Source organism: Podarcis melisellensis (genome assembly GCF_964234715.1).
Source record: "Podarcis melisellensis genome assembly, chromosome: 3".
In the NCBI taxonomy this organism is placed as follows: Eukaryota; Metazoa; Chordata; class Lepidosauria; order Squamata; family Lacertidae; genus Podarcis; species Podarcis melisellensis.
This window is the reverse complement of record NC_138530.1, coordinates 2419278-2444247: the sequence shown is the minus strand read 5'-3', so window position 1 is coordinate 2444247 and position 24970 is coordinate 2419278. Positions and strand designations below refer to the sequence as shown.

The following is a 24970-nucleotide window of genomic DNA, read 5'->3' as shown; positions in this document are numbered from 1 at the left end:
CAGTGGAATTGGGAATTGGCCCATATCAGAAGGAGGTTCAGGGGGGCAGGTGGTGGGAGTGGGGGAAAGCAATGCTAGACACATCCCCTTTCAGGTCAAAATGGATAAAGATTGTAATTATCATCAGAGAATCCTAGCATTATTGAGTTGGAAGGTTGCCTGAGAGTCAACTAGTCCAAGCTAAAGAATCTCTGACAGGTGGCCACCCAATCTCTGCTTAACATTCTGAAGGAGTCCATTCCATGGTCAAACAACTCTTTCCTTCAAAAAGATCTTCCTAATGTTCAGTCGGAATCTCCATTCATGGAATTTGAATCCATTGGTTTGGGCCCTACCCCCCAGAGCAGGAGAAAATTAGCTTGCTCCATCTACGCAGCAGCGGTAGTCTCAGCAGACCGGAGCAGTTGGCTCTGGCTGGCTTCAGGAGCTGCTGGGAAGTCCTCATAGGATGGTGGTGCAGGGGCTCCAAGATGCAGCTTCCGGGCTGCCTCCACCTTCCCTGACCCCAGCAACTCAGCTGCAAAGGGAGGCTTCATGCTGCCTATCGGAGCAGCCGCCCAACTCCACTTGCGTGCAAACAGGAGCGGGGCAGGGATCTCTCCCTTCCCAACTGAGGGATCCCTGCCCCCTCCTGAGTGCACACAAGTAGGAATGAGATTGGGGATGTGCCGATGGCCTCACCACCGCTGCTTTCGGCCCTCCTTCTCTGCCTTCCATGCCTGACCCACTGTGCACTGCTTCCTCACTACCACCAGCGAAGAACCAACAACTCAGGGGCTGACCAGGCTCATCGAAAAAGGGGATAGAAGCCTTGGAGGAAGGGGAAACGTGGCGGTTGAGGTTAAGGCAGCGGTGGCCTCTCTGCCACTGGTGCAGCATCAATGTCTCGAACATGTAGTATTTATTTATTTAATTTTTTTTAGTAGCAATTTCAACAGAACACAACATAATCACATTCTTTATTTATTTAAAGTGTCCCCGGATTCATTGGGGAAAAAAAATCTGGTAACCGTAATCTAGGGAACAGCTGTAGTAGATCCTTTCAAATGTGGGGAATGGGCTATTGTACTTCTCCCAGCATGAAACCTCGAATCTCCATTATCACGTCATGTCTTGGGATGCTCTGACCTTCCAGATCCAATTCCCACCAGTGGCCAATGGTCAGGGGTGGGATCCAGAGTTGTTATCCAAGCAACATCTGTATCAAGCGGTCTGACCCTTCTTCTTGCTTTGCACCTTAAGACTCACACCAAGGCAAATGTTAACCCTAGACCAGATTTTTGCCCTCCACCCACAGCCTCATTTACTTAATATCCAGCCCAAAGAAGCGTTCTGCAGAACTCAAAAGCTTGCGCATTGTTTGGTGACCTGTAGTCAGTCAAGTAAAGGTATTGACTTGTAATGGATATTGTATTTTAGTCCATGGTGGTATGATTCTGATTTGTTTACCATCCTTCATTTGTAGATTACGGGGCAGTTCACAACATAAAAAAGAGAAAAAAACACAAAATGCATCATAATAAAACAAAAACAAATCCATATCTCCCCAACCCCCCTGGGGACATCATCCAATCACAGAAAATGCCCATGCCTGTGTTGCCACCCTCTGAACATCTTGGGGAGGAGGAACACAAAGAACGGCCTCAGATGATGATTTCAGGGTCTCGGTAGGTTCACATGGGGTGAGGGGCTCCTTGAGGAATTGAGGTATGATGAAATGCAAGCAAGAAAGGAGGGGGAGGAGAGCATCAGCTGCATCAAATCTTGAGAGTTATGTGAGTGTCACCCAGATGATGGGGTAGAAGAACTCACCTGAGGGGCCTCATCTGTCCAGGGAGGACCACAAGGTTTGGCAGCTTCCAACCCACCTTTCCTTAAGAAGATACGATAGCCACCTTCAAATATCTAAAGGGCTGTCACACATTCGGGACTAAACATTCGGGAAAACTTTCTAACAGTAGGAGCTATTTGACAGTGGAACAGTCTATCTCAGGAGGTTGTGGTCTCTCCTTCCTTGGAGATTTGTAAGCAGAGGTTGGATGGCCACATGTCATGGATGCTTCAGCTGAGATTCCTGCATTGCAGGGGACCCGACTTGCTGACCCTCACAGGGATGGGGATCCTATGAGAGCCACCTTCAAATATCTAAAGGGCTTTCACACAGAAGATGAAGCAAGCTTGTTTTCTGCTACTCTGGAAGGTGGGACCCGGACCACTTTCTGACAGTAGGAGCTATTTGGACAGTGCTTCAGCTGAGATTCCTGCATTGCAGGGGACCCAACTAGATGACCCTCACAGTCTCTTCCAACTCTACAAATCCATAATTCTATAAGACAGGGATGGGGATCCTGGAGGTTCTCCAGACAATGTGGAAGATACCTATGGCTACTCATCACAATGCCTTTGTTCTCCCTCCATTGTCATGGCAGGAGACTGTGGGAAGAAGGAGCACTCTTGGGCTGTGGTCCTGTTTGTGGGCATCTGGTTGGCCACTATCAGAACAGCCAAGGAATTTGGGAGGAGCTCAGACCTTTCCCTGCCCTCTTTCAGGATATTACACACATGGAGGAATCTCATGTCTCCATGGAATCCTAACCACATATCCTTTCTCATTATCTCTGGTTTTTGTATTTATGTGTTCCGCATATCATATATTAGAGTCCAACAGAAAACAAGACCCAGCACACCTTTTCAGAACATGGACCTACACAAAGTTTTCCAATGTTTGCATTTATTAAAAAGAAGAAGCTAAAGCATTTTTGCAGGCAAACCAAATCCAAGCTCCAATTCCGAGCCGATTTACTAAGGAGTCAGGCCTCCCTGTTCACAGTGGGGCTTACTCGTGAGTAGACAGGCAGACAGGATGGCTCCCTCTTGACTCCTTCCCAGCATCGCCTTCAGCAGCATCAAGCAAAGCGGTTTCTTCCCCATCAGAGATTGGGGTGCAGTCGAGGCAGCTGCACATCAGAGGAGAGCAGGGTGGTCTTCCTTTCACCAGAGGTCTTGCACCGGAGATCTGCAGAGTTACACCCCCCCCCCCCGTGAGAAGAGTAAACACTGTTAAAACGGGTGCTGGTGCTGGTTCTGAAAACCCAGACCAGTGACTCCAACTGGGAGGCAGAAGAGCTACTGTTGTCAGAATTCAAACCGCACACAGAGGGTCTGTTTTGCAGAGGGTTGGACTAGATGACCCCTTCGTCCCTCCCAATGCTACATTTATATGATTGTAAGAGAGACCTCTGGGCTTTCATATATGCACTTGGGGGGATTTGAACGGGGCTTGGCTGACACACACACTTTTTTCCTAATGTGGTTCTTTCTCCTCCTCCTCCTCCACCTCCTCCTCTTCCTTCTTAGGAAACGCAACCCCAGGAGAAGACACATTTGAGACAATCATTGTTTGTGTGCTGGTGTGCATTTATCCCTTTCCCTCCCAGCCATTGGAATTTCTCTTCCAACTCTACGATTTTGTGATTCAATAACCACCTTCACAGGGAGATTTCACACAGGTTGCCTTTGCTATTTGAGGAGGGTCAGTGACTGAGCCCCCACCCTCTCACGCCATGAAGAGCTGTTCTTTGAGCCAAGGCAGGCTAAGGGGAGTTGTGGCTGAGGGGTCAGAGAGCTTTCATGGGGACAGCAAGGGGAGAGGAAAGGGTTTTCAACCCCCTGTGCAGACATTAATATTGTTCCCCTTAAACTGGTTGGAAAGGTTAAGAGAGGGAGGTGGAGGGGGTACAGAGCGACGAGTCTCATGCATTTGGGTTCATGAGACTAATGTTTGGTCACAGCTAAGATTGGATTTAACTCACCTTAACGGCAACACATTAGGACAGATGAACACATAAAAAGTGGCTTTGGGCACCACCTTATGCATTTCCCACCGATACGTTCACATATCGGAACAGCAACTTTGGCTCTGGTGAAATCTGGAGGAGGAAAAGGAAGGTCTTGAAGGCTCTGTCTCTACACCTTCTACACCTTCCACAACTTCTTCCACCAGGGCCCTGCTGGCTTGGACACCCGGAGGGCACCAGGATGGGGAAAGCTGGTGTAGGAAGAATGCAGGGCTGGAGCACAGAGTCAGTCCCTTCTGTTGCCTCCCTGCACCTCCAGGACAGGGTCTGAGCCAAGGTGGTAGGGAAGGCTGTGTCAGAGTCACTGGCTCCCCTGGGTAGTCACTGGCAAACTGGGGGAGAGAAGCCCCCTTGCTCAGGAAACTGGCTTTTTCTTTTACTCACCGCAAAGCTGAGTGTGATGAAGGGCATTATTACAGATTTGAACGCAACAGCTTCCGTGGATCTTATAAATGAGGTAATAAGAAGTGTTAGACTGGTGGATCTGCCCAAGGGGCCCATCGAGTCCAGCATCCTCTTCTCACAGAAGCCCCATTTGGGAAACTCTCCACGAGGACAGGGGGGCAAGATCCCACCTCTTTGGGAGTCACAGCAAGGGATGTTCAGAGGCAGGTTTAAATTGAATACAGCTGAGAGCTTTGAAGCTGCTCAGAGAAGAAGCATGTGAGAAGAAGGCATTACCTGGAGCCAGCAGCATCAAGAAGAGGACGGCCACAGAGAGGAGGCAGAAGATCTTCATGGCTGGAGGTTGGTGGGAATCCTGGAGGTACCAGAAGCCAAGTGGAAGAACAGTTGACTGGGGAAGGAGCAGTGATGCAAATTATAGGTGCCTCGAGGACTGTTGAAATCTTGTGGGTTGCCAACCGTCGTTTACAAGATGGATGTGGCAAGCCCTGAGCTTCATGAGGTTCTGAGCTTCAGCATCGGAAGATACCCCAAGAGTCATCTAGTCAAACCCCTGCAATGCAGGAATCTCTCCCTGGTGCCCATCCAACTTCAGCTTTAAAAAAATGGGCACCCAAAGGTGAGGAAAAGGCTTTTAAATTTAATTTTGGAGAAGGGGGAGAAGTATCAGTGCAGGCGTGAGCTGTTGGTCTGGGCTGTGACTGAAACATTTAGCAGGCAATTGCTGGTCTTTTGCAATCTCCACAGAGATGGGCTCCAGGAGATGTCTTCAGCATCCTTTCCCAAGAGCCTGAAGTTCAAACCCAGCAGGCAAGGTGGGGAACCTGTGGTCACAAGGCTAAGTCCCATTTCCCCACCTGGCCTTGCTTCAAGTTAACGGACAAGCGTTGCTCCATCGGATGCCCACAGGCAGCAAAGTTGGGTGAAGCAACTGCCAGATTCAGCACAGTGAACTTGGGAATTGGCCCAGATCAGAAGGTGATATCGGGGGACAGTGGGTGGGAGTGGGAAGCAGCAATACCAAAAGTATTGAGGATTCCTTGAAAATATTGTTACACAGCACCCAAATTGCTGAACATTGATAAAACCCAGGAGTTTCAGTGTTTGCCCAAAATTCAGTTTCCTTGAAGGTGAGGCACTCAATTCCTGTTTATGAAACATGCAGTCTTGTATAGGGTAGTTTTTAAAGTTTGATGTATAATGTGTTATGATGTTTTTATACACAATTTTGAGCCACCCAGGGTCCCTTCCAACTCTACAATTCCAGGATTCTATGATAAATGCCATTTTGCTCCATTTTGACCTGGCATTGCTGTCCCCAACTCTCACCAACCTCCCCCTCCCCCACCAACCTCCTTCTGATCTGGGCCAATTTCCAGTTCCACTGTGTTGCTCAGAAGCAGCTGCCTGTTACTTCACACACCTTTGCTGTCTGTGGACATTCACTGATCATGGAGCAATATTTGTCTGACTTGGAGCCAGGCATGGTGAGGAAACAGAACTCAGCTGTGTGACCACAGACTCCCCACCTTGTCTGCTGCACCTTGCACTTCAGCCTCTCAGGAAAGGATGCCGAAGCACATGCCAGTTACTCGAAAACCAAAGGAAAGTCACAGTATGGAGAGGAACTGGCAGAGCCCCCACCCCAACCCAGAGCCCCCTCCCATACAAGGCACCACCACACAGAGGTTTCCAATGCTTGCATTTATTGAAAGGAAAAACTAAAGCAAATGAGCAGGCGAACCCAATCCTAAACCCAGTTACAAAGATGCCAGCCTCACTGAGCACAGCAGGACTTGCTCTGGAGTAAACAGGCAGAAAGGCTTGGGCAGGGATAGATCCTTCCCAGAAGCGCCTTCAGCAGCAGCAGCAGTGAGGAGAGAGGTTTCTGCAGAGGTGCAGTCAAGGCAGCTGCATCTCCAGATAAGAAGCGGGGTGGTCCTCCTTTCATCATAGGTGATGCGTGATGGGTCTGCTGTAGAGTTAAATGAAAAAGAGAGAAAACACTGTGAATATGTTTGGGAGGGTGCTCAAAAGAGGCCAGGGACCCCCTGAAGACCAAAGAGCCAAATGCTATCAGAATTGGGATTTCACATGATGCAGGGGTGGGGGTCAGGTCAGATTTTCTGCTGGATGTTCAGAGGTTGGGAGAGGTCTCCATCCCAAAATCAAACGGCTCCATGCACTTTCTGCAGCTGATGGATGATGTACTCCAAAACATGTGGTGGGCACCTGGTTGACAAAGGCTGCCCTCCAGGCTTTTAAAAGCCTTGTTTCACACGCGGCTCAGTTACCCCACTTCTGTTTTGTAAGCTGCAGGAGTCAAGTGCCTCCAAATGTCGTCAGGGAATTCTCAAGGTCCCCAAACAGTGAATTTAGCCTTAGGGAGAATCTAGCAAGTGCTGTTAAGGGTCAAAGACAGGGAGAAGAAGCAGAGCTGTAACTCTCTAGCCTTTGGGTTCGTGTCTTTTTTGAGATGCCACAGACGTATTTCAGACACAGGTTTTGCCTATAACTCACCTTAGCTGCGCTTGCAGCAACGCCTGTCTCCCGAACACTTCCCAATCTCTTTCTCGCCTTTGTTGCAGGTTTTTCTGCAGCTGCCTCCATTGTTCTGGCAATCCTGGGTGGGACGTTGAGCTCCAGTGAAATCTGCAGGGGAAAGGAAAGAGAAAAGCAAACTAAGAGAGGGAGATGCAACTACCAAGGAGAGGATCTACCTGGGAAGGCTGCTCCATCTCCCAGGACTGGCCTTCTACACCTTCCACCCTTTGCTCCTCAACAGCCCTGCTGGCCAGGACATCTCGGAGGGCACCAGGTTGGGGGAGGCTGGTGCAGGATGAATGCAGGTAAGGGGCTGGGATTGAGAGTGAGACCCTAACCCTCCTACCTGCGCCTTCAGCAGGAAGTTTGAGCCAAGGTGGTAGGAAAACCTTTGTCAGAGTCACTGGCTTCCTTGGAGAGAGAGGTTCTCTTGCCCAGGAAACTGGCCCGCTCTCTTTTCCACCACAAAGCTGAATCCACTGAAATGTGTTATTGCAGATTTTATAGCAACAGCTTCTTTGGATCAGATCCCATACTTTAGGATTGGGATGGCAATCAGATCCTAAGAGCCTGGCTGCTGGAATCAAGTCCATCAACCTGGTCTCACAGTGGCCAACCAGATGCCCCATTTGGGAAGCTCTCAAGGGGGTCAGAGGGGCAAGAGAATTGCCCACCCATTCTTTTGGGATTCCCTGCAAGTGGTATTCAGATGCAGGTTTAAAAGGAATAAAGCGGGGAGCTGTGGAGCTCAGAGAAGAAGCATCTGAGAAGAAGGCCATACCTGGAGCCACCAGCATCAGGAGGAGGAAGGCGAGAGAGAGGAGGCAGAAGATCTTCATGGCTGGAGGTTGGTGGGAATCCTGGAGATGCCTAAAGCCAAGTGGAAGAGTAGTTGTCTGGGGAAGGAGAGGTCCCTCTACTTATAGGAGGATGGAGGACTGGTGAAACCTTGTGGGAAACCAAATGTGTCTTACAGCATAGATGTCACAATCCCTTTGGGGCAGAAGAAGATGAGAATTGCTCTCTGGATTTGAGTAATGCTCTTGTTCAAAACCACATAAGGAAGAATGACCACAAACAGGCTAGTGTCACTGACTGACAAAGAGAAGCAGAGAGAGTTGTTTCTGAAATTATGGCATTGGAGAATTAATTTCCTAGCTATGCATTGAGTTTACCATGAAGTTAATAGAGGAAAAGCACGTTCTTGGAGGAGAAGGCTATCAGGGCTCCCGGCTCCCAGGCAATTTTCCTTCCACTGCTTCAGTCTCTGAACTCCAGTTGCTCACAATCACAAGCGAGGGCATGGCTGTTTCTCACATGTGTGTTTTTAGTAGCCTTCTTCCCAACAATGGTTGACTCTTGTAGGCTGCTGGTCTGATCCAGCAGGGATCTCCTTATACCCTTTGCAGACTTAAGGTTTCTACAGATAATGCATTTGAAAAAGATCCTTCACAGCACACAGTTAAAGAATGGAGTTTGCTCCTACGGGAGATAGTCCCACCAAATTAGATGGTTTTGAAAGGCTCTTATTTGTGGGTTATCGATGGCTACTGGTACCCCACTGTATGGGTTTGTGTAGCCATTATGTTGAATTTCATTTCTCCCATTTCCCTGGCAAAAACACAAAGAGGACCCCACCGGCAAGCAATCAATTGAAGAATGACAGTGTGATTTCTTAGCATCCTTTTGAAGTCATGCCTTTTCTTTTCCATATATGGAGGGCAAATAGCAGGAGAAATGAAAGGCATATCTTCTCAGAGATTCTTACACCTTGCTTCAACTTTGCATTTCAATGTTTGATGAGGGCCTAAAAAGGGGCTTATTTGTAAATAAATTAATATCCATATGTCGTTCTTCTGCTTCCCATTTTTGGTTTCTTTTGGATGCTGAAGGTTCTTTGCTATTGCCACCTCACCAGTGTCAAAGCAATGATTCTCCAACATCAACTTCATTGGACTGGTCATGAGGTTTAAATGATGATAATCGTCAGAATGGAAAGTATAATGATGGTAGACAACAAAAGAAATGTCCACTGTGGCAGAGAGCGAGAACACAAGTCTTGAAGTCCTTGTTGGGGGAAGATGGGAGATCTGGACACAGGTCACATCACAGCCTTCACCAACCTAGTGCCCTCCAGATGTTTGGGTCTCCTACTCCCATCGCCCCATGCAGGACCATGTGAGGCTGTGGCTGCTCGGAGATTTTGCATTTCTATGCCGCTTCTTTGTCTCTTGTTGGTTTAGAAAAGAGAGTGTGAGCTTGGGGGAGAGAGCAAGGGGTGCTGGACCAGACAGGCCTTTGGGCTGGTCCGTTTCAGGGCACTTCTCATGCAAAGTCCTTCAGATCCACATCTCATACCATCATTTCCACCTGGGCTTTCCCTCCACCATCTGCAGCTCAATGGCTTTTATCCAGATTCACAAATTGACTCCTGATTCCTCTCCTCTCCCTGGACAGTGGTGGAAATTGGTCTTTCAAATTTCAGTGGCGCCTGGTGCAAGGACAAAACTCAGCACACCTCCCCCAGGTGGGAAAACACTCCCCTAAACCCATCTCTGCCCCAGGAACCACCAAAATCTGATCTGGAGAATCATTCCAAACTTTAGAGCAGATTTTGAGGTGCCTGGGGGGAGTCTTCAGGGGAGAGGAGGGAAATGTCCTATGCCAAGCAGAAATCTCTTTCCTGAACAGGACAGCAGCCTTGGAAACAACCCAATCATTCCAGCACCTAACTGTTCCATTGCCTTTCCAAGCCCTCAATCAGACTTCATATCCATTTTTCCAAAGGAAGGGCAGTTTTTACCCTCCTCTTCCAAATGGTCTGAATGTGTGCGTTGTGCTGTTTGCATTTTACTTGTAGTGCTGAATCAACACTTTGTTTCGATATTGTTGGCAATGGCAGGCATTGGTATGAAATTGTGTGCACTGTTGTGAATTTATGTGTCCGTGGGAGAGAGATGGGGGCTCAAAAGTGAGGGTCACACTCTCATATTATTCTGGGGGAGGAATATTAGTGCCGGACGTGAGCTGTTGGCCTGTGCTGTGTCCTGTCCTGTGAAACTTCCAGGGCATCTGCTCATCTTTTGCAACCTACACAGACATGGGATGTCTTCAGCATCCTTTCCCAAGAGATGAAGTGCAAGATGCAGCAGGCAAGGTGGGGAGCCTGTGGTCTCACCGCTGAGTTCTGTTTCCTCTCCAAGTCAGACAAATATTGCTCCATGATCAGCGAATGTCCACAGGCAGCAAAGGTGTGTGAAGTAACAGGCAACTGCTTCTTTGAAACACAGTGGAATTGGGAATTGGCCCAGATCAGAAGGAGGTTGGGGGGAGGATAGAGAGGTGGGTGAGGGTGGGGGACAGCAATGCCAGGTCGAAATGGAGCAAAATGGCGTTTATCATAGAATCTTAGAATTGTATATTTAGAAGGGACCCTGAGAGTCATCTAGTCCAAACTTAACAATCCCTGACAGGTGGACATTGAATCTCTGCTTGATAACTTCCACTGAAGATGAGTCCACCACCTTCTTTAAAATAATAATAATAATAATAATAATAATAATAATAATAATAATAATAATTAGGTTTTACGACAAATTTTGAGATACTCACTGCTGATAAAATAATCACAAAATAAATCCCCAATTACCCCCTCCCCCATGACTTTCCCCAACATCCCCTTCTGGTTTTTAACAGATTAATTTCTTCTGCTTATCATCTAATCCCTAATGTAATAAAATTAACAATTATACATTATAATTATCTTCTCAATATTTTAACCACATATTCATGTTTTCTATTTATATTTTGTTGGTTGTAAGTGTTTAGTCAAACCCTGCAAGTGAGTCCATTTCCCTACATTGTTTCTTTAAATACATCACAAAAGGTTCCCAGTCTATTAAAAAATCTCTATTGTCCTTGTCTTTCAGTCAGCTTTGACATTTCAGCATATTCCATCAGTTTCTCTTGCCATTTCTTCGCTTTTCCACCATTGAGCTAATAAAGTTCTAGCTGCTGTTGTAGCATACATAAATAATTTCTTCTTGTCTTTTGGCAAATCTTGACCTGTAATGCCTAATAAAAAACGCTTCTGGTCTTTCAACAAAGGTTATCTTAAATGTTCTTTTCATTTCATTACAGATCATATCCCAATAATTTTTAATTATTTTACACTTCCACTACATGTGAAAGAACATACCTTCCTTTTCTTTACAGAGTCCACCACTTTCTGAGGGAGTCCATTCCATAGTCAACCAACTCTTACCCTCAGAAAGATCTTCCTCATGTACGGTCAGAATCTTAATTCATTGAATTAGGATCCATTGGTTTGGGCCCTACCTTCCAGAGTAGGATAAAGCAAGTCTGCTCTATCTTTCATGAGGCATCCCTTGAGATATTTGAAGTTGGCTCTCAGATCTCATTTCATCCAAGCTAAGCATGACCTACCCCATTCCTCCATTCCACCATTCCTCATCAGGCTTCACTCCCAGACCCTGGATCCTCTTGGTCGCCCTCTTCTGCACACCTTCCAGCTTGTCAACATCCTTCATAAATGGTAGTGCCCAGAACAGGGCACAGGACTTCTAGGTGGGGTCTGACCAAGTCAGAAGAGAGCAGGACTACAACTTCATTAACACACATGAGGATTACTGATGGAAAACTGGATAGGCCCTCAAGTGTCAACAGAGTGTTGGGGTCCAGAGCCTGCAGGTTCTTGGTGTACCCTCATATGTGTGAACTGGTGGTGACTAGCAATGAGACCTTGGAGTCATAGTAAAGAGCTCCAAGAAGATGTGGGCCCCGTGGGCCCAGCTGTGAAAAAGATGGACTCCATGCAAGGGATCATTAGGAAAAGGATAGGAATGTGAACTGCCAATATCATCTTGCCATTATTCAATTCTATGGTGTGACCACATTTGGAATCCTGCGCAGTTCTGGTCACCTCACCTAAAGAAGAAGATTGTAAAGTAGGAAAAGTTTACCTCAGCCTCACATGGTCCGCCTGCATGCTGGGGGTGATGCGAATTGTAGTCCCAAACATCTGAGGCACGAGGTTGCAAAGGCTATGGTGTGGACAGGTGTGAGTTGTGATCTATGTCCAGATCTCTGGTCTTCCCCCTTTGTTCTTTGGGTTTTTTTGTTTGGCTAAGGCTTTTCTGTTACATCTTTTTTTAAAAAAAAGATATTTATTAAAGTTTTCAATATTAATACAATAAAAATCAAAAAGAAAAAATAACAAAAATACAAAAATGAAAATAATTAAAAACACACAGAGTTTCCATTACTTATTTTCCATTAACTTATTTCCCAGACCTCCTCGTACCTCCCTTTTTTGTATTCCAATTCAAATTGTTAGTTCAGCAAATCCTTATCAATAAATTTTAACATGTTTCTAAACCTTTCCCCCCATATTATCTTAAAGCATTACAGCTGGAAACCACTAAATTTCTATCCGACATCGTTCTAACATTCATTAATTTTGCAATATTTCTGTAAATAGTCTTTAAATTTCTTCCAATCTTCTTCCGCCGACTCTTCTCCCTGGTCTCGGATTCTGCCAGTCATTTCTGCCAATCCCATATAGTCCATCACCTTCATCTGCCATTCTTCCAGAGTGGGTAGATCCTGTGACTTCCAGTACTTTGCAATGAGTATTCTTGCTGTTGTTGTAGCATACATAAAGAAAGTTCTATCCTTCTTTGACACCAATTGGCCAACAATGCCCAGGAGAAAGGCCTCTGGTTTCTTCAGGAAGGTATATTTAAATACCTTTTTCATTTCGTTATAAATCATTTCCCAGAAAACCTTAATCCTTGGGCACGTCCACCAAAGGTGAAAAAATGTACCTTCATTTTCTTTGCAATTCCAACATTTATTATCGGGCAAATAATAAATTTTTGCAAGCTTTACTGGGGTCATGTACCACCTGTAAATCATTTTCATAATATTCTCTCTTAAGGCATTACATGCCGTAAACTTCATACCTGTGGTCCATAACTGTTCCCAGTCAGCAAACATAATGTTATGTCCAACATCTTGTGCCCATTTAATCATAGCAGATTTCACCGTTTCATCCTGAGTGTTCCATTTCAACAGCAAGTTATACATCTTTGACAAAATCTTAGTTTTAGGTTCTAACACCTCTGTTTCTAATTTTGATTTTTCCACCTGAAAGCCAATTTTCTTGTCCAAATTATATGCCTCCATTATCTGGTAATAATGAAGCCAATCTCGCACTTTGTTTTTTTAATTTCTCAAAACTCTGCAGTTTCAATCTATCTCCTTCTTGTTCCAAAATTTCCCAATATTTTGGCCATTTGGCCTCCATATTGAGCTTTTTCTGAGCTTTTGCTTCCATTGGTGACAACCACCTTGGGGTTTTATTTTCCAATAAATCCTTATATCTTATCCAAACATTAAACAATGCTTTCCTAACAATATGGTTTTTGAATGCTTTATGTGCTTTAACCTTATCATACCACAAATATGCATGCCATCCAAAAACATTGTTAAAACCTTCTAAGTCCAAAATGTCTGTGTTCTCAAGAAGCAGCCAGTCTTTCAACCAGCAGAATGCTGCTGATTCATAGTAAAGTTTGAAGTCTGGCATGGCAAATCCACCCCTTTCCTTTGCATCAGCTAATATCTTAAATTTTATTCTGGGCTTCTTGCCCTGCCAGACGAATCTAGAAATATCTTTCTGCCACTTCTTGAAACAGTCCATCTTGTCCACAATTTGCAATGTTTGAAACAAAAACAACATTCTAGGCAATACATTCATCTTTATAGCTGCAATTCGACCCAACAAGGAAAGCTTCAAATTTGACCAAATTTCTAAATCTTTTTTCACTTCCATCCAACATTTTTCATAATTATCTTTAAATAAGTTCCCATTTTTAGCTGTCATGTTAATCCCCAGGTATTTCACTTTCTTAACCACAGTCAAACCTGTCTCATTCTGTTACATCTTGTCAACGCATACTGTGCTGCAGTCATACATAAAAAAATAACATAGATATAAAACATAAACATATGATAGTAATAATAACATATCTATATTCTCCCAAGATAATTTAAATCCCCTGGGTCTTGAATCAAACTTCCTTTTCATTCATTCCAAGGTTTCCTAGAGAGCCAGTGTGGTGTAGTGGTTAAGAGCGGTGGACTCGCAATCTGGGGAACCGGGTTCGGTTCCCCACTCCTCCACATGCAACTGCTGGGTGACCTTGGGCCAGTCACACTTCTGTGAAGTCTCTCAGCCTCACTCACTTCACAGAGTGTTTGTTGTGGGGGAGGAAAGGAAAGGAGAATGTGAGCCGCTTTGAGACTCCTTAAAGGGAGTGAAAGGCGGGATATCAAATCCAAACTCTTCTTCTTCTTCTCCTCCCTATAGTTAAACTACGGAACTCACTTCAACAAGAGGCAGTGATGACCAGCCAGTTGCATGGCTTTCAAAGCAGATTGGGCAAACTCATGACTCGATCTGCCTTTCAATGGCAACTTGCCAGAATGGCTTCTTCCTGCCTCTTCCTGGAAATGGCACTTAGGGCCACAGCTGTGACCAGCAGCCACCCGTATCCTACAGGGAAGGCCTTTTCAAACCCTTCTAAGGTGGCAGCTTCCACTATGTTTGAAGGAGCAAAGTACCGTATTTTTCGCACCATAGGATGCACTTTTTCCCCTTCAAAAATGAAGGGGAAATGTGTGTGCGTCCTATGGGGCGAATGCAGGCTTTCGCTGAAGCCTGGAGAGTGAGAGGGGTTGGTGCGCACCCGACCCTTCACACTCTCCAGGCTTCGCACACCTCTCCGCAAGCAGCAGGAGCCCAGCGCTGGGCTTCCGCTGCTTGCGGAGAGTTGCCTGCATGCTGAAGCCTGCGCGCGCTGAGCTCAGCGCGCCCAGGCTTCGTGGACCTCTCCGCAAGCAGCGGGAGCGCTCCCTCGGCTTGCGGAGACTTGCCTGTTTGGGGGCTGGGGTCGGGGGAAGCTCAAGCTTCCCCCGCCCCAGCCCAGCGCCTGGGGGAAAAATAATTTGTTTCCCTTTATTCCCCCCCCCAAAAAAAATTGGGTGCGCCCTATGGTCCTGTGTGCCCTATGGTGCGAAAAATACGGTAAATACTTTAACAGTGTGTTGAGAAGGACCTCTTTTACAAATGCATCATCTGAATAAACTTTAACTCTGCAAAGGGCATTAGAAGAACTTTGCTGGATCAGGCCAATGGCCTACAAGATTCAAACATCTTGTTCTCACAGGAATAACCAGAAGCCAATGGGAACAAAATTTGGTAGCAGCAGCAACCCCATTGCTTCTGATTCTGAGAACTGGAGTTCAGAGGCCAAGAACAGAGGGAGAACGTAGCCATGATGGCCAATAGCCCGGATAGCACTCTCCTCCAAGAAATAAAATATCTGTAATCTCAAGGCATTCTTGGGAAATTCCTTCATCGATGGCAGCATATTTGAAACAACCCAATTCCGTCTCTTTGACTGTCAGTGAGGCTACCCAGGTTTGTGGTCATTCATCCATATGTGGTTTTGCACAAGAGCATTACTCAAATCTAGACAGCAATTCTCATCTTCTTCTGCCCCACAGGGATTGTGACATCTATGCTGTGAAAGACATTTGGCTTCCCACAAGGTTTCAACAGTCCTCCATCCTCCTATAAGTAGAGGGACCTCTCCTTCGACTGTCAACTGCTCTTCCACTTGGCTTCAGGCATCTCCAGGATTCCCACCAACCTCCAGCCATGAAGATCTTCTGCTTCCTCTCTCTCGCCTTCCTCCTCCTGATGCTGGTGGCTCCAGGTATGGCCTTCTTCTCAGATGCTTCTTCTCTGAGCTCCACAGCTCCCCGCTTTATTCCTTTTAAACCTGCCTCTGAATACAACTTGCAGGGAATCCCAAAGGGATGGGTGGGGAATTCTCTTGCCCCTCTGTCTCCATTTAGAACTTCCCAAATGGGGCATCTGGATGGCCACTGTGAGACCAGGTTGATGGACTAGATGTGGGCCCTTTGACCTCATCCAGCAGCCAGGCTCTTAGGATCTGATTGTCATTGCAATCCTAAAATATGGAATCTGATCCTAAGAAGCTGTTGCTATAAAATCTGCAATAACACATTTCAATGCATTCACCTTTGTGGTGGAGAAGAGAGTGGGCCGTTTCCTGGGCAAAAGAACGTCTCTCTCCAAGGTTTCCAGTGCCCCAAGGGCACCAGTGATTGTCTTGGGTCAGCCCTCCTTCTGAAAGTGCAGGGGGGAAGGGGAGGGTCTCACTATCTATACCAGTCCCCTTTCCTGCATTCATCCTGCACCAGCCTCCTCCAACCTGGTGCCCTCCAGGTGTTCTGGACCAACCTTCCCAGGTAGATCCTCTCCTTGGTAGTTGCATATCTCTCTCTCTCTGTCTCTGTCTCTCTCTCACACACACACAATTTGCTTTTCTCTTTGCTTTGCCCTGCAGATTTCACCGGAGCTCAACGTCCCACCCAGGATTGCCAGAACAATGGGGGCAGCTGCAGAAAAACCTGCAACAAAGGCGAGAAAGAGATTGGGAAGTGTTCGGGAGACAGGCGTTGCTGCAAGCGCAGCTAAGGTGAGTTATAGGCAAAACCATACCTGTGTTTGGAAATACGTCTGTGGCATCTCAAAGAGACATGACCCCAAAGGCCAGAGAGTTACAGATCTGCTTCTTCTCCCTGTCTTTGACCCTTAACAGCCACAATGGGGAGGCACCGGCTAGATTTGCCCGAATGCTAAATTGACTGTTTAACAGCCACAATGGGGAGGCACTTGCTAGATTCTCCCTAAGGCTAAATTCACTGTTTGGGGACCTTGAGAATTCCCTGATGACATTTGGAGCCACTTGACTCCTGCAGCTTAGAAAACAGAAGTGGGATAACTGAGCCACGTGTGAAACAAGGCTTTTAAACGCCTGGAGGGCAGCCTTTGTCAACCAGGTACCCACCACATGTTTTGGAGTACATCATCCATCAGCTGCAGAAAGTGCATGGAGCCGTTTGATTTTGGGATGGAGACCTCTCCCAACTCTGAACATCCAGCAGAAAATCTGACCTGACCCCCACCCCTGCATCATGTGAAATCCCAATTCCGATAGCATTTGGCTCTTTGGTCTTCAGGGGGTCCCTGGCCTCTTTTGAGCACCCTCCCACCCGTATTCATGGTGTTTTCTCTCTTTATCATTTAACTCTACAGCAGACCCATCACGCATCACCTCTGACAAAAGGAGGACCACCCTGCTTCTTCTCTGGAGATGCAGCTGCCTTGACTGCACCTCTGCAGAAACCTCTCTCCTCACTGCTGCTGCTGCTGAAGGCGCTTCTGGGAAGGATCCATCCCTGCCCAATCCTTTCTGCCCATTTACTCCAGAGCAAGTCCTGCTGTGCTCAGTGAGGCTGGCATCTTTGTAACTGGGATTAGGATTGGGTTTGTCTGCTCATTTGCTTAAGCTTTTCCTTTCAATAAATGCAAGCATTGGAAACCTCTGTGTGGTGGTGCCTTGTATGAAAGGGGGTTCTGGGTTGGGTTGGGGGCTCTGCCCGTTCCTCTCCATACTGTGACTTTCCTTTGGTTTTGGAGTAACTGGCATGTGCTGCAGCATCCTTTCAGGAGAGGCTGAAGTCCAAGATGCAGCAGGCAAGGTGGGGAGCCTGTGGTCTCACCGCTGAGTTCTGTTTCCTCACCATGTCTGGCTCCAAGTCAGACAAAGATTGCTCCATGATCAGCGAATGTCCACAGGCTGAAAAGGTGTGTGAAGTAACAGGCAGCTGCTTCCATGAAACACACTGGAATTGGGAATTGGCCCAGATCAGAAGGAGGTTGTGGGAGGGGGAGAGAGAGGTGTGTGAGAATGGGGGACAGCAATGCCAGGTCAAAATGGAGCAAAATGGCATTTATCATAGAATCCTAGAGTTGAAAGGGACCCCGAGGGTCATCTAGTTGTGGGGGGGGGGGGAAGCAATGCTAGACACATCCCCTTCCAAGTCAAAATGCAGTAAGATTGCAATTATCATCAGAGAATCCTAGCATTATTGAGTTGGAAGGGACCCTGAGAGTCAACTAGTCCAAGCTAAAGAATCTCTGACAGGTGGCCATCTAATCTCTGCTTAAAGTTCTCCTCTGAAGGAGAGTCCACCACCTTCTGAGGGAGTCCATTCCACTGTCAAATAACTCTTTCCTTCAAAGAGATCTTCCCAATGTTCAGATGGAATCTCCATTCATGGAATTTGAATCCATGGTTTGGGCCCTACCCCACACAGCAGGAGAAAACTAGCTTGCTCCATCTTCCATATGACAACCCATAATATATTTGAAGATGAATATCATATCTCCTTTCAGTCTCCTCTTCTCCAGGCTAAACCTACCCAGCTCTCTCAACCATTCCTCATATGGCTTCATTTCCAGAACCTTGATCATCTTGAACACCCTCCTTTGCACACCTTCCAGCTTGTCAATATCCTCTCTAAATTGTGATGCCACAGAAAAAGGTGGAACCATTGATAAATTAACACACATGAGGTTAACTAAGGGGGGTGAATAACCAGGTGCCAAGGCCCCCAATTGTCAACAGAATGTAGGGGTGCAGAATCTGCATCTTCTTGGTGTACCCTCAAGGGGTCTGAACTGCCAGGGAGCTCAAGGTGGGGCACACATTTCTCCCCCTCTTCATTTCGTCCTGGCAGCAACCCTGTGAGGTAGGCTAGACTGAAAGGTAGTAACTGGCCCAGGGTAACCCAGTGAGCTTCATGGCTGGCTGGGAATTTAAGTACTGTCTCCCATTCATAAATATGACTGTCTCTTTAATACCTTTGACCACCAGGAACCTGATAACATTTCATTTAAGGCCAGAGCTGGATCTAGGGTCGTCCCGGGGACAGTCACTAGATTTGTGAATAAGTCTCTGGGCAAATTCTATCCCCGGAATATCCCTGGATTTCATCCAATGTCCCCGGGAAACGCAGCAGCGGCAGTCTCAGCAGCCCGGAGCAGTTGGCTCTGGCTGGCTTCAGGAGCTGCTCGGAAGTCCCCATGTGATGGTGGTGCAGGGGCTCTCACCACTGCTGCTCTTTGCCCTTCTTCTCTGCCTTCCATGACTGACCAAGTGTGCACTGCTCCCCCGCCCCCCCCCCCCCCGCAGAAGAACCAACAACTCAGGGGCTGTCCAGGCTCATGGAGAAAGGAGATTGACGCCTCAGAGGAAGGGGAAATGTGGTGGTTGAGGTCAAGGCAGCGGCCACCTCTCTGCCACCGCCATTGGTGAAGCATCAATGTCCCAAACGTGTAGCATTTATTTATTTAAATATTTTTTATTAGCAATTTCAACAGAACACTTTATTTATTTATTTATTTATTTATTTATTTATTTATTTATCCCCGGATTCATTTAAAAAGAATCTGGTAACCTTAATCTAGGGAACGGCTGTAGTTGATCCTTTAAAATATGGGGAATGGGCTGTTGTACTTCTCCCAGCATGAAACCTGGAATCTCCAGTATCAAGTCATGTCTGACCTCCCAGATGTAACTCCCACCAATGGCCAATGGTCAGGGCTGGGATCCAGAGTTGTGATCCAAGCAACATCTGTATCAAGCGGTCTGACCCGTCTTCTTCTTTTACACCTTAAGACTCACACCGATGCAGATTTTAACCCTAGACCGGATTTTCGCGCTCCACCCACCACCTCATTTGCTTAATATCCAGCCCAAAGAAGCGTTCTGCAGAACCCAAAAGCTTGTGCATTGTTTGGTGACCTGTAGTCAGTCAAGTAAAGGTATTGACTTATGATGGTATTGACTTATGATGGATATTGTATTTTAGTCCATGGTGGTATGATTCTGATTCTGATTTGTTTACCATCCTTCATTTGTAGATGACGGGGCAGTTCACAACATAAAAATACAAGATAAAAAACACAAAATGCATCATAATAAAACAAAAACAAACCCCTATCTCCCCCCAAACCACCCTGGGGACATCATCCAATCATAGAAAATGCCCATTCTTGTGTTGCCACCCTCTGGACATCTTGGGGAGGAGGAACACAAAGAACGACCTCAGATGATGATTTCAGGGTCTCGGTAGGTTCACATGGGGTGAGGGGCTTGAGGTATGATGAAATGCAAGCAAGAAAGGAGGGGGAGGAGAGGATCAGCTGCATCAAATCTTGAGAGTTATGTGAGTGTCACCCAGATGATGGGGTAGAAGAACTCACCTGAGGGACCTCATCTGTCCAGGAATGATCACAAGGTTTGGGCAGCTTCCAACCCACATTTCCTTAAGAAGATATGATAGCCACCTTCAAATATTTAAAGGGCTGTCACACAGAAGATGATGAAAGCTTGTTTTCTGCTGCTCTGGAAAGTAGGGCCCGAACCAGTGTCTTCAACTTACAAGAAAGGAGTTTCCAACTAAACACTCGGAAAAACTTTCTGACAGTAGGAGCTATTTGACAGTGGAACAGTCTATCTCAGGAGGTTGGGGTCTCGCCTTCCTTGGAGGTTTTTAAGCAGAGGTTGGATAGCCATCTGTTGTGGATACTTCAGCTGAGATTCCTGCATTGCAGGGGGGTGGACTTGATGACCCTCACAGTCCCTTCCAACTGTACAAATCCATAATTCTAAAAGACAGGGATGGGGATCCTGGGGGTTCTCCAGGCAATGTTGAAGATACCTCTGGCTGCATATCACAATGCCTTTGTTCTCCCTCCATTGTCATGGCAGGAGACTGTGGGAAGGAGAAGCACTCTTGGGCTGTGGTCTTGTTTGTGGGCATCTGTTTGGCCACTATCAGAAAAGCCAAGGAATTTGGGAGGAGCTCAGACCTTCCCCAGCCCTGTTTCAAGATATTACACACATGGAGGAATCTCATGTCTCCATGGAATCCTCACCACATGTCCTGTCTTGACCTCTCTGGTTTTTGTATTTATGTGTTTTGCACATCATATATTAGAGTCCAACAGAAAACAAGACCCAGCACACATTTTCACAACATGGACCTACACAAAGTTTTCCAATGTTTGCATTTATTAAAAAGAAGAAGCTAAAGCATTTTTGCAGGCAAACCAAATCCAGGCTCCCATCCTGAGCCCACTTTCTAACGAGTCAGGCCCCACTGCCACAGAGGGGCTTACTCATGAGTAGACAGGCAGACAGGACAGCTCCCTCTTGACTGCTTCCCAGCATCGTCTTCAGCAGCATCAAGCAAAGCGGTTTCTTCCCCAGCAAAGATGGGGGTGCAGTCGAGGCAGCTGCACATCAGAGGGGAGCAGGGTGGTCTTCCTTCCACCAGAGGTCTTGCACCGGAGATCTGCAAAATTACCCACCTGTGAGAAGAGTAAACACTGTTAAAACGGGTGGTGGTGGTGGTTCTGAAAACCTGAACCAGTGACTTCAATTGGGAGGCAGAAGAGCTGACTGTTGTAGGTGCTCAAATTGCACACGGAGGGTTTGTTTCAGACCTCCGGATAAATGTGGGATGTGTTGGGGGGGGTGTCTGCATCCTGACCGCAAGCCCTCCCATCTACACCCATCATCACATGACCTTGTAGCCTGGGGCTGCTGGGAGTTGTAGTCCTCAGCTGGTAGAACGTGAGGCTCTTAATGTCAGGGTTGCCAAAGTTTGGCCTGCTTGCTTTGGGAGATATCATTTCTCAGCTCCTGGAAAGAAAGTACTGCAAGGGCAGGGGCATTCTCAAAACAATAACCTGGAACATGGAACTGAGCAGGTGGAGAGAATCTAACACACCTGCAATAGTTTTCAGGATCTGGTTGGTGAACGAAACAGTCACTCCCCAACATAAAGGCAAGTCCTGATGGGTGATACTTTGAATGCTGGCAGCATGAGATGGGATTGGGACCTTTTGATGGAGAGATTGTGTGGAAAGGGATGGACAAAAGCAGTATATGGGAGGATGATGAAAGGCTCCGGAAGGAGATTGCGGCTAAACATCACAAAGAATTTTCTGATGGTAAGAGCTGGTTGAAAGTGAAATGGTCTCCGTTAGGAGGTTGTGGACTTCCTTGGAGTTTTCAAGCACAGGTTTGATGGCCATCTGCCACGGATGCTTTAGTTGAGATTCCTGCATTACAGGGCGTTAGACTAGATGACCATTGGAGTCCCTTCCATCTTTACCATTCTATAAGTCTATGTTTTTTTTAACAGAGGAACAGGAGCAGGTACGTTGTGCAGATCCAGATGAGCCATGACAAATTTGAGCAGGACACTTAACCCTTCCCCTTCCAGCCGTTGCAGGGTGTGTGGGTTCCCTTCCAACTCTACAGTTCTGTGATACAAAAACAACCCTCACAGAGATGCTTCACGTGGGTTGCCTTTGCTATCTGAGGAAGGAGTCAGCCAAAGATGGGTTTCCTTTCCAGGCTAAGAGAAATTGCACTGGCTCCCGGTGGAGCCCAGGGTCAGGTTTAAGGTGCTGGTTTTGACCTTTAAAGGCCTATGTGGCCTAGGACCCTTATACCTACGGGACCGCCTCTCCTGGTATGCCCTGCGGAGGAGCTTAAGGTCCACAAATAACAACACTTTGGAGGTCCCGAGCCTCAAGGAGGTTAGATTGGTTTCAACTAGGGCCAGGGCCTCTTCAGCACTGGCCCCGACGTGGTGGAAAACTCTGTCCCAAGAGACCAGGGCACTGCGGGACTTAACATCTTTCCGCAGGGCCTGCAAGACAGAGCTGTTCTGCCTGGCCTTTGGTTTGGACTCGGTCTGACCCTTATGTTTCCCTCCCCTTATGGTCTTGATTTATCAGCTACTTTAAAATGAGGCTGCATTTTAAATTGCATTTTAACCTGTATTTTTTCCCTTTTCCTCCCCCCCCCCGTCTCTTTCCCCGCAATTATGTTTTTACTGTGATTTTATTGGTGTTAGCTGCCCTGAGCCCGGCTCTGGCAAGGAAGGGCGGGGTATAAATAAAAATTATTATTATTATTATTATTATTATTATTATTATTATTATTATTATTAAATTGTGACTGTGGGTGGAAACGGAGCTGTAACTTTGGGGTCGTCTCTCTTTGAGACACAGTTATAATTTGACCTAACTCACCTTAACGGCAACAAACTTTGCTTCCTGTGCATTTAGCAATTTCTGTTTTGCCTTTCCAGCACCTAAAATAATGGCAGCTCCCGCCGGCAAGGCGACATGCTTCATTGGCATTTTGGGCTCCAGTGAAATCTGGGGGAGGAAAAAGAACCATTTGAAGCCAGCTCTGAACCCCCAGAACTGACCTTCTTGTGGGATGTGAAACACAAGAGCAGTCAAGTACAACATTCCTAGAGTGAACATGTTTACACATGGGGAGGAATGTTTGTCCAGCCAGCAGGTAAACTTCCTGTTTCCTTCTGGACTGGGACAGACTTCCTCTGCATGTGACTAGAGGTGGGCGTGGCCTCACCTGTGCAGGTAACGACAAAAGCACAGGGAAGGGCAGCCATCTCTCTCTCTCTCTGACTACATGCATCGAAGAAGCAACATCTGCTTAGCCAAAAATGCTCAATTGGCTCCGGCCAAGAGAGGACAAAGAGACTGTCTCCTTATGAGATAGTTTCCAGGTGTATATTACTTTTGTAACTTAAGTCTGCCTTCTGGGTTTCATCTGTGAACAGAATGTGAGTGAGTAAACTCTTTTTATACTTTTATAGAAGACTGTGTCGTGTCTTATCTTTTATGAGGGAATAAGGGGGAAATACCTGAACAGTTATTATAGAGGCTTTACCGAGCCTGAGCAAACGCATCCGCTGCAAGTTTTAAAAGGGGAATGTTACTCTGCTAAATTGTGAACTTGTTAACACATGTTGGAAAGGCTATTATCATACAATATATCCTGTCCTGCATCCCTGAACATTCCCACACTTCTGCACCTTCAGCTCTTCTTCCCTGATAACCCTGCAGGGCAAGAAACCTGGAGGGGGCCACGTTGGGGGAGGCTGATGCAGGATGAATGCAGGGAAAGGGTCTGGGGTGGAGAGAGAGACCCTTCCCCTCCCGCCTGCACCTTCAGCAAAAGAGCTGAGCCAAGGTGGTCAGGAAGGCTGCATCAGAGAGACTGGCTACAAGAAATCCCTACCATTGCGGAGTGGCAGACGAAAATAATGGACTATGTGGAGTTAGCCAAGCTGACTGGCAGAATTCGGGATCAGGATGATCAGAGATTCCAGGAAATTTGGAATAAATTTACTATGTAATTATAAAACCTTAAAAACACTGGCAGGACTGAAATAACTGCTACAATGTAAAGACAGATAAGAGGTTGAATACTAAAATACACGATTTAGGAGAATAAGGGATACCTATTGAAGGAAAGGAGGGAAGTTGCAAGCTTGGCAGAGCTAAAAGTATATATGTGGTTTGATGTATTGTATAAGGCTGTGTTAAGAAAATAATAAAAATTTATTGGGGGGGAGAGAGAGAGACTGGTTACCTTTTGGGGACACTGGCAACCTTGGAGAGAGAAGCCCCCTTGCCCAGGTAACTGGCCCACTCCCTTCCCCACTGCAAACCTGAATGTACTGAATGTACTGAAATGTAATTTAACATCTTAAAGCAATTCCTATGGATGGTATTTCATGTTTCAAGATTAGTATTACAGTGAGATCATAGAAAGAGCCTGATTTCTGGATTGAGCCAAAGGAAACACATTGCTCTTCAAATGGCCGACCAGATGCCCTGTTTGGGAAGTTCTCAAAGAGGACAGAGGGGCAAAGGAATTTTTCACCCGTCCCTTTGGGATTCCCTGCAGGTGGGATTCACAGGCAGGTTTAAAAGAAATAAAGTAGAGAGCTATGGAGAATCTGAGAAAACGGATAAAATACCAGAATTATTAGAATGGAGAATGAAATTTCTTGAATTTGCGGAGATGGCAAAATTAACAGCATCAATTAGAGGCTACTCTAATCAAAAAATTAATAAAGAGTGGGAATGAGTTAAGGAAGGCATGAAAAAAGTCAGTGCTGGAGCTTAAAAATTAATATGCAAAAGTTTAAAAGACGCAAAGAGATTGGATAATAATATATCAAAGATGGAATAACAAATAAAGTGAATAACGCAACAATAACAAAAATAATAGTAGGCAAAGAAGATCGCACATGGGTGGAGGGAAGTGAAGGGGTTAATTGAAATTGTTAAAGATTGGTAT

The 24970-nt window shown here is 46.3% G+C and overlaps 3 long non-coding RNA genes across 3 annotated transcripts in view; 1 reads left to right on the top strand and 2 right to left on the bottom strand.

Annotated features, from left to right (window-relative positions):
• Positions 1–6101: 6101 nt before the first annotated feature.
• LOC309366724 lies at positions 6102–7766 on the bottom strand. The gene is made up of 3 exons (XR_014166859.1): positions 7588–7766; positions 6783–6914; positions 6102–6237 (listed from the first exon to the last, which is right to left on the bottom strand). It is a non-coding gene; the product is annotated as an uncharacterized lncRNA (long non-coding RNA).
• A 7655-nt stretch (positions 7767–15421) lies between these two features.
• Positions 15422–17305, top strand: LOC309366002. Its single transcript, XR_014166379.1, has 3 exons — positions 15422–15610; positions 16268–16399; positions 17020–17305. It is a non-coding gene; the product is annotated as an uncharacterized lncRNA (long non-coding RNA).
• A 3784-nt stretch (positions 17306–21089) lies between these two features.
• LOC309366034 overlaps positions 21090–24970 on the bottom strand; it is a 71800-nt gene continuing 67919 nt past the window's right edge. Inside the window, exon 3 of the long non-coding RNA XR_014166424.1 lies at positions 21090–21144. This is a non-coding gene — a long non-coding RNA (uncharacterized lncRNA). The remainder of the gene's footprint in view (positions 21145–24970) is intronic.